At 39.7% G+C, this 12,736-nt stretch overlaps 1 long non-coding RNA gene across 2 annotated transcripts; it reads right to left on the bottom strand.

The window, feature by feature from the left end:
• Positions 1-3: 3 nt before the first annotated feature.
• LOC136999265 (uncharacterized) lies at positions 4-3,535 on the bottom strand. 2 transcript variants are annotated; one of them, XR_010889615.1, is made up of 5 exons: positions 2,186-3,535; positions 2,011-2,117; positions 666-1,187; positions 383-470; positions 4-313 (listed from the first exon to the last, which is right to left on the bottom strand). It is a non-coding gene; the product is annotated as an uncharacterized lncRNA (long non-coding RNA). The 2 variants fall into 2 exon arrangements; XR_010889614.1 differs by having other exon boundaries at positions 4-470.
• Positions 3,536-12,736: the final 9,201 nt, after the last annotated feature.

Genomic DNA, 12,736 nt, shown 5'->3' with positions numbered 1-12,736 from the left:
TGCGGTCTTCGCCTCGCGGCGAGAAGACTCGTAAGTACAAGCTGGCTTTTATCGCATTACATCGCTTTATATTCGCGTACGCGCAGTCGGTGCACGTGGCACCGCCTGCAACGACGCTTGCTATCAATAAGGAAAGAAAGAAGGATTAATGTTTTGCCATTTTCGAGCGGCATTACCTTGAGGCAATCTCTGAAACAGATCCGGGAGGTAACAGGCTGATCACCCAGGTGGAAAGAAGGGAAGCTTATTTAATAGTCATTGTTATCGCCTTATCTGGATGCACTGGATTTGTCATACAGCAATATTGTATCTGCTACTTTTCCCACGATTAACATAGTTTTATTAACTTCTAGCCAGTCAAACTTCAAGTAAAATTTCTCACCTTTACGATTTCTTCTTCAAGGCGATAAAAAATTCAATCCTTTCAGAAAAAAAACTGTTCAACTTTTATCCAAAATGCGGAAATTTGTCTGAAAAAATAAACATTACAAAAAATAGTAGAATCAATATCTTTTCAATTTTCAATATATTCTCTTTAATTCATTTTTCATCTTAATTACTTTGTGATGTGTAAGGTAGCATGATACGTCTTGCGCTTTGTCATCATAATTATGATGAATAATGAGAGAAATGTACGTCGCGGAAGAACGTGGGAAAAGAATTACCTCGTTTATATATACATGTCGTAAATATGATATTGCGCTAGAAATTAAGATATCTCCATTTATAGTCATCGACTTTTTACAGCGGTGCGCATAGATCTGAATATGTCATGATACGCGCACGCGAATGGGCTGCGTTTGTATTCATAGATTTTATCCAAGGTTTCTTCGATGTCGCATTCAAGCATCGTCGCATCGTCCAGAAAATACCTCGCTGTACGTCTGCTTTAACTATCGACAACAGATCTTCTTTTTCCGCGTAGCTAAATCCGGGAAGCGTTAAAATCCATCCGCTTTTATCTCCATAAAGCGGATTGTTAACGATTTGCATGTAAAAAACATGAGTAACATTTGCCGATGATTATAGAGACAATTATACGGCTCGAATATTTTTGCTCGACAAGAATTAGACTTTCATGCACATTGCTCGAGAATATAATAAAATGTATTTAAAGCATAAAAGTCAATAAAAATTCTCACGCACTTTAAAATGTGTTAATTATTTCTATTTAGTAGATCGCACATCTGTAAAGATAAAAAGATATATTTTTACATGTCATATTATATGTAATCTATAAAACGTAAAGTTCAGAAATGTAATTTATCAAAATTTTGGAAAAATATACATTTGTCATAAATAAAACTTATGCTCTTTAAATCATTTGTGCAAAAATTCCTATAAAGTTACATCATGATCGGTCGTCATCGGATTTTGTGCGGCTTCCAAATTCTTGTCTTGCCGTGAGTTAAATCAATTATTGTCTATTTTACGCGGCTTCCATACCAACAAAAGATCACACTAGTTCAAACATCTTGCCGCTTGTAAAATTCGATGTACAAACGCAAATACATTGCGCTGTTTTTTTTTCTTATGCGTGTTAAATTTCGCGTTATATAATTACATACACCGAATTACATCTTAATGTCAAATAGAATGCTAATCAGCCATGCTAATTAGTATGCTATTATATGCTATTATAATGTGCAATATTCTGTAAAAATAATTTAATCTAACTTTTTCGCAATAGGCTTTTTAGGGAGAAAAAATTACCTTTAAAAAATATCTTTAATTCAGAATTTACCAATTCTGAAGAAAAAAAAATTTCAAAAATTCTGAAATGTTCTAAGAAAAATAAAAATTAGAAAAACTCCGCTGTATATTTGTTATATTATTAAAACCACTATATACACAACAATATATTTTTCGAGATACAAGTATACATCAATCACCAATTAATGCCGACACCTGATCTTAAAGACTTCTTGCGTCTTCTCAAGGCTTCTTGTGCCAGTTTCTCTTCAACAATATTTTACCTTATGGTATACCCAAATTGTAAACATAACATACATGAAGCTGGATCCGTCTATGCTCCGTTGCCGTGTGCCATTAGTGATCCATTGTTGTTACTCCGAACTCGGTCTAGCGTCACCGTCAAATTTCTCGACTAAACCGCGCTGTAAGTAGTATAATTCTCGTACTCGACTTTGCAATATCGTTTATTCACATTCATAACAGGACGTACTTGTAAGTATTTTAGCTGCTGTTGTTATTTTACTGAGTTCAAATTGAATATTTGAAAGAACACTATCACATATTATTTTTCGTTTTTTTTTCGAAGAAAATGGGTCGAGAATCTAACCTTAGTGTAGAAAAACGTGCAGCAGTTACTGCGCTTCATAATGACGGTCGCAGCGTACAGAGTGTTGCATATATATATTGGGCAGTACGACGGGTTGCGCGGCATACTTTGCAGGGATAGGCGCGGTTCAGTGGGTAATGACAGCATATATACGTAGCATCATAACTTATTGATCGAATTGATCGCGCGCATTTTTACTAATTTTGAGTTTACAGCGTTTTAATTATAACGGACTTGAATAATCGTTGCGATTATTACTAGAGAAGCTAAAACACATTAAAGATAAAAAATTAAATTTTAGAAAGTTAACACGTTAAAAGATACAAATATGATACAACAAAATTTCTTTCTTTACCGCTTTACTTTTCGCGCGTGTTAGCGTTGTAAATTTTGATAGAGCGGTAAAGAAAGAAATTTTGTTGTATCATATTTGTTTCTTTTAACGTGTTAACTTTCTAAAATTTAATTTTTTATCTTTAATGTGTTTTAGCTTCTCTAGTAATAATCGCAACGATTATTCAAGTCCGTCATAATTAAAACGCTGTAAACTCAAAATTAGTAAAAATGCGCGCAATCAATTCGATCAATAAGTTATGATGGTACGTATACCATATATGCTGTCATTACCCATTGAACTGCGCCTATCCCTGCAAAGTATGCCGTGCAACCCGTCGTACTGCCCAATATGTATATGCAACATCCTGTACGTTATATTGCGAAAAAATTGAAAATACCGCGGTCCACCGTAAGCGATGCTATTACGCGTTTCCGAAGAACCGGCTGTAATAAGGACAGGGCTCGCACTGGGAGGCCTCGAGTCACTTCCAAATTAGAGGATAAGTCCCTAGCTTTGATGTAAAAAATGAATAAGAAGCTTACCGCACCAGAAATCCGCGGTTCAATGAAAATCATGAACATCAGATATCGGTAACCATTGTCAAGGATCGTTTGCGTAAAACCGGCCTTTAGGGCAGGATTTCCACTAAAAAACCGCTCCTCCGACGCGGGAACAGGACAAAAAGACTTCAGGTGGGTTTAAAATTACAAAGACTGGACCATCGAAGACTGGAAACGAGTTTTATGAACCGACGAATCAAAGTTCGAAATTTTTGGTAAAAAACGAAAAACGATATGTCCGTCGCGCGCTTTCGGAAAAAATGTATCCAAACTGCATAACTCCTACAGTTAAACACGGCGGAGGATCCGTGATGGTGTGAGGATGCTTCAGTTATACGGGCGCCCACGCATCTCCCAAGATCTCCAGAATCAAGGGAATACTTAAGTAGAAAAGCTATCACTCAATTCTGAATAGGCATTGTATCTCGTCCGGTAAACGTTTAATTGGTCGTGGCTTTATCATGCAGCAAGACAATGATCCCAAACATACTATAAAATTATGTTCTGACTATCTGTATTGTAAAGAGAAAATGGGAGAGCTCAAACTGATGGTGTGACCTCCTCAATCTCCGGATCTTAATCCCATAGAACTTCTGTGGGATAAACTCGATTGTCGAGTCCGGAGGGTCTGTCCTACCTCTCAGGAGCACCTTTGCGAGATCCTTTTTTACAATAATTAGTGTTTTGCTTAAAATTTTTCCGACTTTTACTCATGTCCGGAAACTTTTCGACGGCAGTATATATAAATATTTTTTTTTTTATTGCAGAATTATTTTATTGTAAAATAATTTTTTGTTTTTTAATTCTGAAAATTTGACTTTTTAATTTAAATAAACACATTTCAACAAGACGCAATAACAAGAAACTACGGTGAATATTTATAATTGCATAGTCAGGCTCGATTATCTTGATATTTCACATGTTATCAAGACCTACGTACTTGTTTCTTTTAATATTCAGAACATTTTCACAATGCATTTACATTTACTTACATACAGTAAAGTAAATACGTGGGCGGGATAGGAACTCCGGACTTTATATATATATATATATATATATATATATATATATATAAAAGTCCGGAGTTCCTATTCCGCGTATTTAATTTACTGTATGTAAGTAAATGTAAATGCATTGTGAAAATGTTCTGAATATTAAAAGAAACAAGTTCGTAGGTCTTGATAACATGTAAAATGTCAAGATGATCGAGCCTGACTATGCAATTATAAATATTTACCGTAGTTTCTTGTTATTGCGTCTTGTTGAAATGTGTTTATTTAAATTAAAAGGTCAAATTTTAAAAATTAAAAAAAAAAAAAATTATTTTACAATAAAATAATTCTGCAATAAAAAAAACTGCTCACATGTGCATACATCATGATCATAAAATAAATATTATTCAGAGTGACTTATTTTAAATATCCAATTAAAATATTGTGGAAGAAATACATTACTCTAAAAAAAATGTTTCAAACAAAAGTTGCTTGATTTAAAAAAAAAACAATGGTTTTGAATAATGTCACTAAGATAAAATCAAGATCACGATTTTTTAAAAATGGAAACCTCTTTTTTTATTGCATATTATTCTATCTGACGTTGAAACGCTTTTATATTTTCAGAGTTATAAATCTTCAAATTTATGGTACCTTTGAGAAAGAGAAAAAGAATAAGGTATTTATCCGATTGTGCGACCTAAATGGCGAAGGTACAATTTCAAGATTCATTGCTGAATAAAAAAAAATTTTATTATAGTACTTTAAAAACTTTTTGAATCAAGTCAAATGTAATAATGTGCAATTAAAGATAAAAGTTAAAATAGAATAAGAACCGTCGTTCGTCTGCTTTGGTTCATTCACGCGTTATAAAGCGCTTTCTATCGCTTCCTCTATATTTCGTCATAAGAATATCTTACATCAGTGCTCGGAATTATTTCAGTATTTCAGCCGATAGTTGGCGCTTCCCTTCCTTTCCTTTCTCTGAAATATTGAGATAATTCCGAGCACTGTCTTATATCATGAAGCGGTAAGATATTCTAATTAAAGGTAGGCACCCACTGAGGCGAAACAAAAAGAAGCGAAGAGAAATGTAGAAAAGCGAAGAGAAGAGAATTTTGTCACAGGGAATCTTTACATATAATCGGCGAAGCAAAAAATTGACGCGAGAGAATTCTAACCAGCAACCAGGCAAAATTCGTCTGGACGTTTCTCTTCGCCTCGCCTCAATGAGCGGTAGGTAGGCAAAGAGTCGAAATATTTAATCTTCGTAATCCTTTAGACCTTTTCGGCTATTATCGCGTTAGCCTTTTCTTACGAGATAATTATGATGACAAAAGTCGTAAGAAGCCGCGCTTCTCTTCGCAGTGTGCGGACATCTTTGAAACGATGCTTTTCTTCGCTTTGTCTCAGTGAACGTCTACCTTTAAACAGGTACATTATCTCGTTTTCATAGTCTGACAAGTCATACCTCATTAAAAAAAGTTTGTTATGTCTAAACAAACATTTTTGTTTTTGTCTTCTGTTATCAAGCTTTTCTTTCATTCTGCCGTATTGAATTGCGAACATCTCAGTCTCCTTCGTCATTCGATATATTATCGACATAACTTCATTCGATATATAATCGATATAATACATCATCGACATACATTACTCTATAATACGGGTACATAAGATTGTCGCATGCCCCGATATGTTCCAATAAGCTCCAATCTACGGTTTCACGTCACGTATGCGATGCGAACAAATCTATATTTATGATACCAGTGTCATAACATATTTTGGTCATTCCGTTCTTAAAACTTGGATACATTGTTGATCCTCGCCAGCAGCCATGACTGGCCAAAGATATGGGTGATTCGTTGGGTCGACTTGTCAGTGAGTTCTGACATGTATTCCTTTTAGTTTATCTTTGTATTCCCACTTGGCTACGTATTTTTTTTTTTTTTTTTTTTGTTTGAGGGCCAGAAGGGCCCCCCCGGGACAAGGAAATCTTCGACAAGACACCTCCCGTCGTGCAAGAACTGAGGGATTGCTAGCCCTCAGCCTGACGGGAGATAGTGTCGGATTCACAGCCTGACCCCAACCTAAGTCAGGACCAGACTGTGCCTACCGACTAAAACCTCGTCCCAGAAAAAATCCATTCGTACGGCGCCATATTAGGAGAGGGTCAGGGATTACGTACAAGCGCATGACGCCTTCCCCTCCTCTAGGCTGACCCTGGTGACCGGGTCCTGATCCTCTATGGTCCGGTGTTAGTCCGGACTACCATACCCCCGCTATCTCCTCAGGGACCTGATGAGGGGCCCGGTTGTGGTGACTCTAGACGTAGAATCTCAGGGCCTCGCGCCTTTTTAAGTTCGGCTTGGGGTGGACTGACGGAGTCCTCCCTTGGCCTTTTCCCGTCGGTGTTTGATCCCTCCACCGATTCCGTCTCCATGTCCGGGGACGAGAGGGGCAGTTGCTGGGACCGCACATCCCCACCACATTCTTCGCTACTTGGGAGCATGTTCCGCACGGTATCCCTCTTAGGAGGGATAGGGGGGCAAGCCGTGCTACCTGCCCTATGCCCCGAAGGTCGCCCGTTAAGGGCGCAAATGGGGCAGTGCGGCTTTTCCCCGCAGCTCGCCGCTGTATGGCCTTCGCCACCGCACCGATAGCAGCAGTGTGCCCGATCCACAATGGATGGACATCGCTGCTGCACGTGTCCTCTGCCCAGGCATCTAAAACACTGGGCTGGTCTGCTCGGAAGGAGCTTGACTCTCACTTGGGTCCATCCTATGTCCAAAGACCCGGCTTCAACGAGCTTGATAGCCGCTTCCGCCGGACACTGGACCCAGGCCAGGTTTAGGCCCCTACGGCTCGTGACTTGGATCCTTTCCAACCTAACCTCATCAACCTGGCAGCCTTTCTCCCGGGATATTGCAGCAATGATCTCGCCCCGTGAGTACGTATCATCCAGGCCAACAAGTCGGAGATCACTCCTTCTCGAAGGCCTGGAGATCTTGATCTCTCCCGGCAGGTCCCGCGTAGCCTCCCTCATCCTGGTGGCCAGGGCGTCTGCCTTCATCCTTGATTGCTCTCCAGCAATCTCCAGAAGAACTTCTCCATTCCTCGCCTTCCGTAGCTTCAGGGAATTAATTTCCAGGTCCTTCAACCGGATATCCTCCCTCGCCTTCTTCATTACCTCCACATAGGAGCCGTTCGCGACGTTAATCGCTACCGCTGCCGTGCGCGGAAGCCTCTTCTTTAGCTTCCTCACATCAGTGGGACCGCTCTTCGAGGGCTGATTTCCCTGCTTCCTCTTATCCTGATTGGTGGGGGGTGGGTGGAGAGAAGGAGACCCACACGGTCCATCTCTTCCACCTCTCCCGCCTTTCTTCCCCGCTGTGGTCCACCCAATGGAGGGTTCCACCTCCGCAGGAGGAGGCTCGAGCCCCCCATGCGCCGGATCCGCCGTCGGTTTGTCCTTCCTCAGGACGAGCCCCGGAATAGTGGGTTTCCCCTTCTTCTTCCGTCCTTTCTTCTTTTCCCCCTCCTTGAGAGTCGGGGCAGGAGCGGCTCGACCGCCCACCTCAAGACTCGTGACCCTATCCTCTATCCTGGCAATGGAATTTGCCATAGAGGTCAGAGATCTATTCAGCTCTCGTATGAGGGCAAACCTCTCCGGACCAGTGCCCATCTGTTGGGAGACTCCCTCCTCATCCTCTTCCTCCATTTGAGTGTGATCCACCGGAAGGGTGCTAGTGGTAGCAATACCACACCCATCCGATACACCCAATGGTTCCCTTCCCAAGGTCGGAGACCTGGTGTCCCTAATAAGGGGCCCATCCGTGTTTTGAGGGTTCGCCCTCAGGAAACGGATAACGTTCTCCGCCTTTGATAGCTTCCTCAGAAGCTGCTCATTCTGGGTTCTGTACGCCGTGTTATCCCCCTCAAGGGTGTTAACACGGGAACGCCAGAAGCCCGGGTCACCTACCTTATTTGCCCTAACAGACAGGGTCCGCAACACCTCCCTAAGTAGGTATACGTTGACCTTGATAGAACCACTTAAGGAACCCTTCATGGTCGTCGTTTTTGATCGCGCACTCTCGATCTCATCGAGACATTTGTCTGCGTGAACCACTATCTCACTCGCTGACCCACGCTCCATCTGTCGGAGCCGATGCTCCACCAATCCTCGCTGTCCTCCAGTGAGAGGTGGGGGGCGGACCACCATAAAGGAGGTCCCCGCAATTTCCTCAACTTCTTCATTCTCATCCGTGGGTGGAAAATTTTTGCCCCCTTTCCGGGACTTCTTCTTTCCCTCCGCTTCCAATCCCGAAGTGGACAGGGCCTTAAATGGACCTGTCCCATCCTTCCTAGGTCTTCCCTGGGCCCTGTGGAGCAATGGAAGGCGAAATTGCTTTCCAGACTGCTTTCCTACACCACTGATCCTAGAAATGGGCCTGGAAGGGCCCGCCTCTTCACCCGAATCATCAGATCCCCAATCCGGGTCCCCTGCTTTGCTGGGAGCGCGTGGAGCAGCATTCTCCTCCTCAGGGGAGTCGCACAGCTCCACCACCTCTATGGCGGATTCCTCCTCCTCCTCCTTCTTTTTCCCCTTTTTAGGTGCTCCCCTCTCCACGGTAATGGTACCAGGGGCCAGCCTCTCGAAGGACGTAACCCTGGGTGCCTGGTCGGAGTCGGATGAGTCTGAGTCCTGCAATGCCTGTACCATTTTACTCTTTCTTTGCCCCCCTTTGAAAGTAGGGGGGGGACCAACTCCACCCCTAAGTCGTATAGGGGTGTGATCCACTTTTCGCGGAGAAACCCGTCCCAATTGTCCGTAGACATACGGTTTTCCCTTATCCTGTAGATATTCCTTAGCCCTACTAACATATTTTTTATGTTTCAGGTCCAACCCCAGGAGTTCGACGGATGCCGCCAGGACAACACACAAATTAAGGTAAGTAACCTTTTTCTTTTCCGAAGTCGTACCTCGGATCACAACACTATCATACGCGTACCATACATCCTTAATGATGTTAGCCATTCCTATCCTTGTCGTGTGGAGCGTGCTCTCTCCATCCCATAAATTTTCGGATCTTAAAAGATCCCAAGCCCTTTTGGAGTCACAAATACAGTCACTCTTGCCACACTTTAAAAGGTCTGTAATAAAGCAGTAGGCCTTACACAAGCCCAACACTAAATCATTCCATCTACCCGGAAACTTGATTGTCAAGTAAACAGCCTGCTTAAACAACGCGTACGCTGAACCGATCACAGTGTTCACCACTGGGCTCGGTGAACATCCAGTGGTTAGCCCGACGCACGATGACGACGTAGCAGGAGCCGGGACAGGACTCCCACCACGCCGGTCCCTGGGGGTCCGAATCCCCTGAGACGGTAAATCAGTTCCTTGTTCATTGTCCATTGTCCATATAATAAACTTGGTTTGTTAACAGTGTGTCCTTCACCGGATTTTATATAGGAGTTTTTCCTCTCCTAGACCGACTGCCTACCCCAGGCTTACGAGCTCGGTCTATCCGGGTCTTTTTATAGAGGTTTTACCACCCTTGTCCACCAGCCCGTGATAGTGCCACCACACTATCACCGGCCCCCGGTTCCACAAACTGGGGTTACGGTATCCCACTTGGCTACTAGACCATCTTATTGCAAGCAAAGAATTATTAATGTTTTATCTTACTTTAACAAATAATGGATTTAAAAAATATCACAACTTTTAGTCACCATGTACATGTCAAATAAAAATTTAATCGAGCATTTAAAAAATGAAAAACTAAAACAATATGAAAATATTGTTTATATAATTTTTCGGTTTTCTATTGTGGAAGAACGTATAATTCAAGATTTTCTTTCTCAAGAAAACTGAATATCAGAAAAACAGCTTTCAAAAAAATATTTCTCTTTAAAATCGTATAAGACATATTTTCACAGTCCAACGATTCTATTTACAGCTGAAGTAACAATATGGAGATAAAAGAGATGCCAGAGAATATCACGAATACATCCTTTGTGACCTCTTATTTGGTGCAGTATTTTTCCTGATAAAAAGATCGTATACTAAAATACAAAAGAAAAGAAATTGCTGATTTAAACGGCAATTTTGTACAGCAAACAAGTGCAATGTTTGGAATTCACTGACAAGTCGACAAATAACCCATATAAATCTTTAACCAGTCGTGACTACTGGCGAGAACAGCGTATCAAAGTTTTAAGAACAGAATGGCCAAAATATTTTATGATACTGACATTATAATGTAATACATACAGGGTGTTGCATATACATATTGGGCAGTACGACGGGTTGCGCGGCATACTTTGCAGGGATAGGCGCGGTTCAGTGGGTAATGACAGCATATATACGTAGCATCATAACTTATTGATCGAATTGATCGCGCGCATTTTTACTAATTTTGAGTTTACAGCGTTTTAATTATAACGGACTTGAATAATTGTTGCGATTATTACTAGAGAAGCTAAAACACATTAAAGATAAAAAATTAAATTTTAGAAAGTTAACACGTTAAAAGATACAAATATGATACAACAAAATTTCTTTCTTTACCGCTTTACTTTTCGCGCGTGTAGCGTTGTAAATTTTGATAGAGCGGTAAAGAAAGAAATTTTGTTGTATCATATTTGTTTCTTTTAACGTGTTAACTTTCTAAAATTTAATTTTTTATCTTTAATGTGTTTTAGCTTCTCTAGTAATAATCGCAACGATTATTCAAGTCCGTCATAATTAAAACGCTGTAAACTCAAAATTAGTAAAAATGCGCGCAATCAATTCGATCAATAAGTTATGATGGTACGTATACCATATATGCTGTCATTACCCATTGAACTGCGCCTATCCGTGCAAAGTATGCCGTGCAACCCGTCGTACTGCCCAATATGTATATGCAACATCCTGTACAGTTTAGTTTGATCGAAACAACTTAGAAATAAAACAATAGCTTTGATGTCAGTATCATAAAATATTTTGGCCATTCTGTTCTTAAAACTTTGATACGCTGTTCTCGCCAGTAGTCACGACTGGTTAAAGATTTATATGGGTTATTTGTCGACTTGTCAGTGAATTCCAAACATTGCACTTGTTTGCTGTACAAAATTACCGTTTAAATCAGCAATTTCTTTTTTTTTTGTATTTTAGTATACGATCTTTTTATCAGGAAAAATACTGCACCAAATAAGAGGTCACAAAGGATGTATTCGTGATATTCTCTGGCATCTCTTTTATCTCCATAGTGTTACTTCAGCTGTAAATAGAATCGTTGGACTGTAAAAATATGTCTTATACGATTTTAAAGAAAAATATTTTTTTGAAAGCTGTTTTTCTGATATTCAGTTTTCTTGAGAAAGAAAATTTTGAATTATACGTTTTTCCACAATAGAAAACCGAAAAATTATATAAACAATATTTTCATATTGTTTTAGTTTTTCATTTTTTAAATGCTCGATTAAATTTTTATTTGACATGTACATGGTGACTAAAAGTTGTGATATTTTTTAAATCCATTATTTGTTAAAGTAAGATAAAACATTAATAATTCTTTGCTTGCAATGAGATGGTCTAGTAGCCAAGTGGGAATACAAAGGTAAACTAAAAGGAATACATGTCAGAACTCACTGACAAGTCGACCCAACGAATCACCCATATCTTTGGCCAGTCATGGCTGCTGGCGAGAATCAATAATGTATCAAAGTTTTAAGAACGGAATCACCAAAATATGTAATGACACTGGTATCATAAATATAGATTTGTTCGCATCGCATACGTGACGTGAAACCGTAGATTGGAGCTTATTGGAACATATCGGGGCATGCGGCAAGCTTATGTACCCGTATTATAGAGTAATGTATGTCGATGATGTATTATATGACATCATAATCTAATACATACAGTTTAGTTTGATCGAAACAACTTAGAAATAAAACAATAGCTTTGATGTCTTATACATTTTCACTTACACTGCTTAAATAAAATATCAAACCTTTGTTGAGGCAGAGATTGAAACCTGTGTTCCATTTCACAGCAAACAGGGTCGAAAACAGTATGCAAAAAATCAAACTTGTCTCTATATTTGGAGAACATTCGCATATCTCATAATTTGATAGATTGCTCTTTAGAATTGGTTACGTTAAATACGGGTACCATTGCGTGAATCAATGTAAGTTTTCCATCTTCTATGACCAGCAAATATTCCAACTGGATGAGGATGGTTTTCGTTTATACCATTCTTTTATTCCATACCTAAAATCAACAGGAAGACATTAGAGACATAATATAATATGAGAATTTTCCAAAAAAATCACATACAACGAGTCACATTACGAATTTTGAAATGCTTTTATTCCAGAAGTAACTGTATAAGTGTCATGATTATACGCGTTAAGTTACACGATTAAATAAAGTTTAATAATACCTATATCTTTTCATACATTTTTTAAAAATAAAGATAAAAGCTAAATGTTTAACAATTTAGAATTAGTAATAGACTCCAAAATTAACAATAATCAGGAAAAAGAGGCGAAAAAA

This window comes from Linepithema humile, chromosome 1, assembly GCF_040581485.1.
Source record: "Linepithema humile isolate Giens D197 chromosome 1, Lhum_UNIL_v1.0, whole genome shotgun sequence".
In the NCBI taxonomy this organism is placed as follows: Eukaryota; Metazoa; Arthropoda; class Insecta; order Hymenoptera; family Formicidae; genus Linepithema; species Linepithema humile.
Note: the sequence above shows the minus strand (reverse complement) of the source record. Positions and strands in the feature narration are given on the sequence as shown.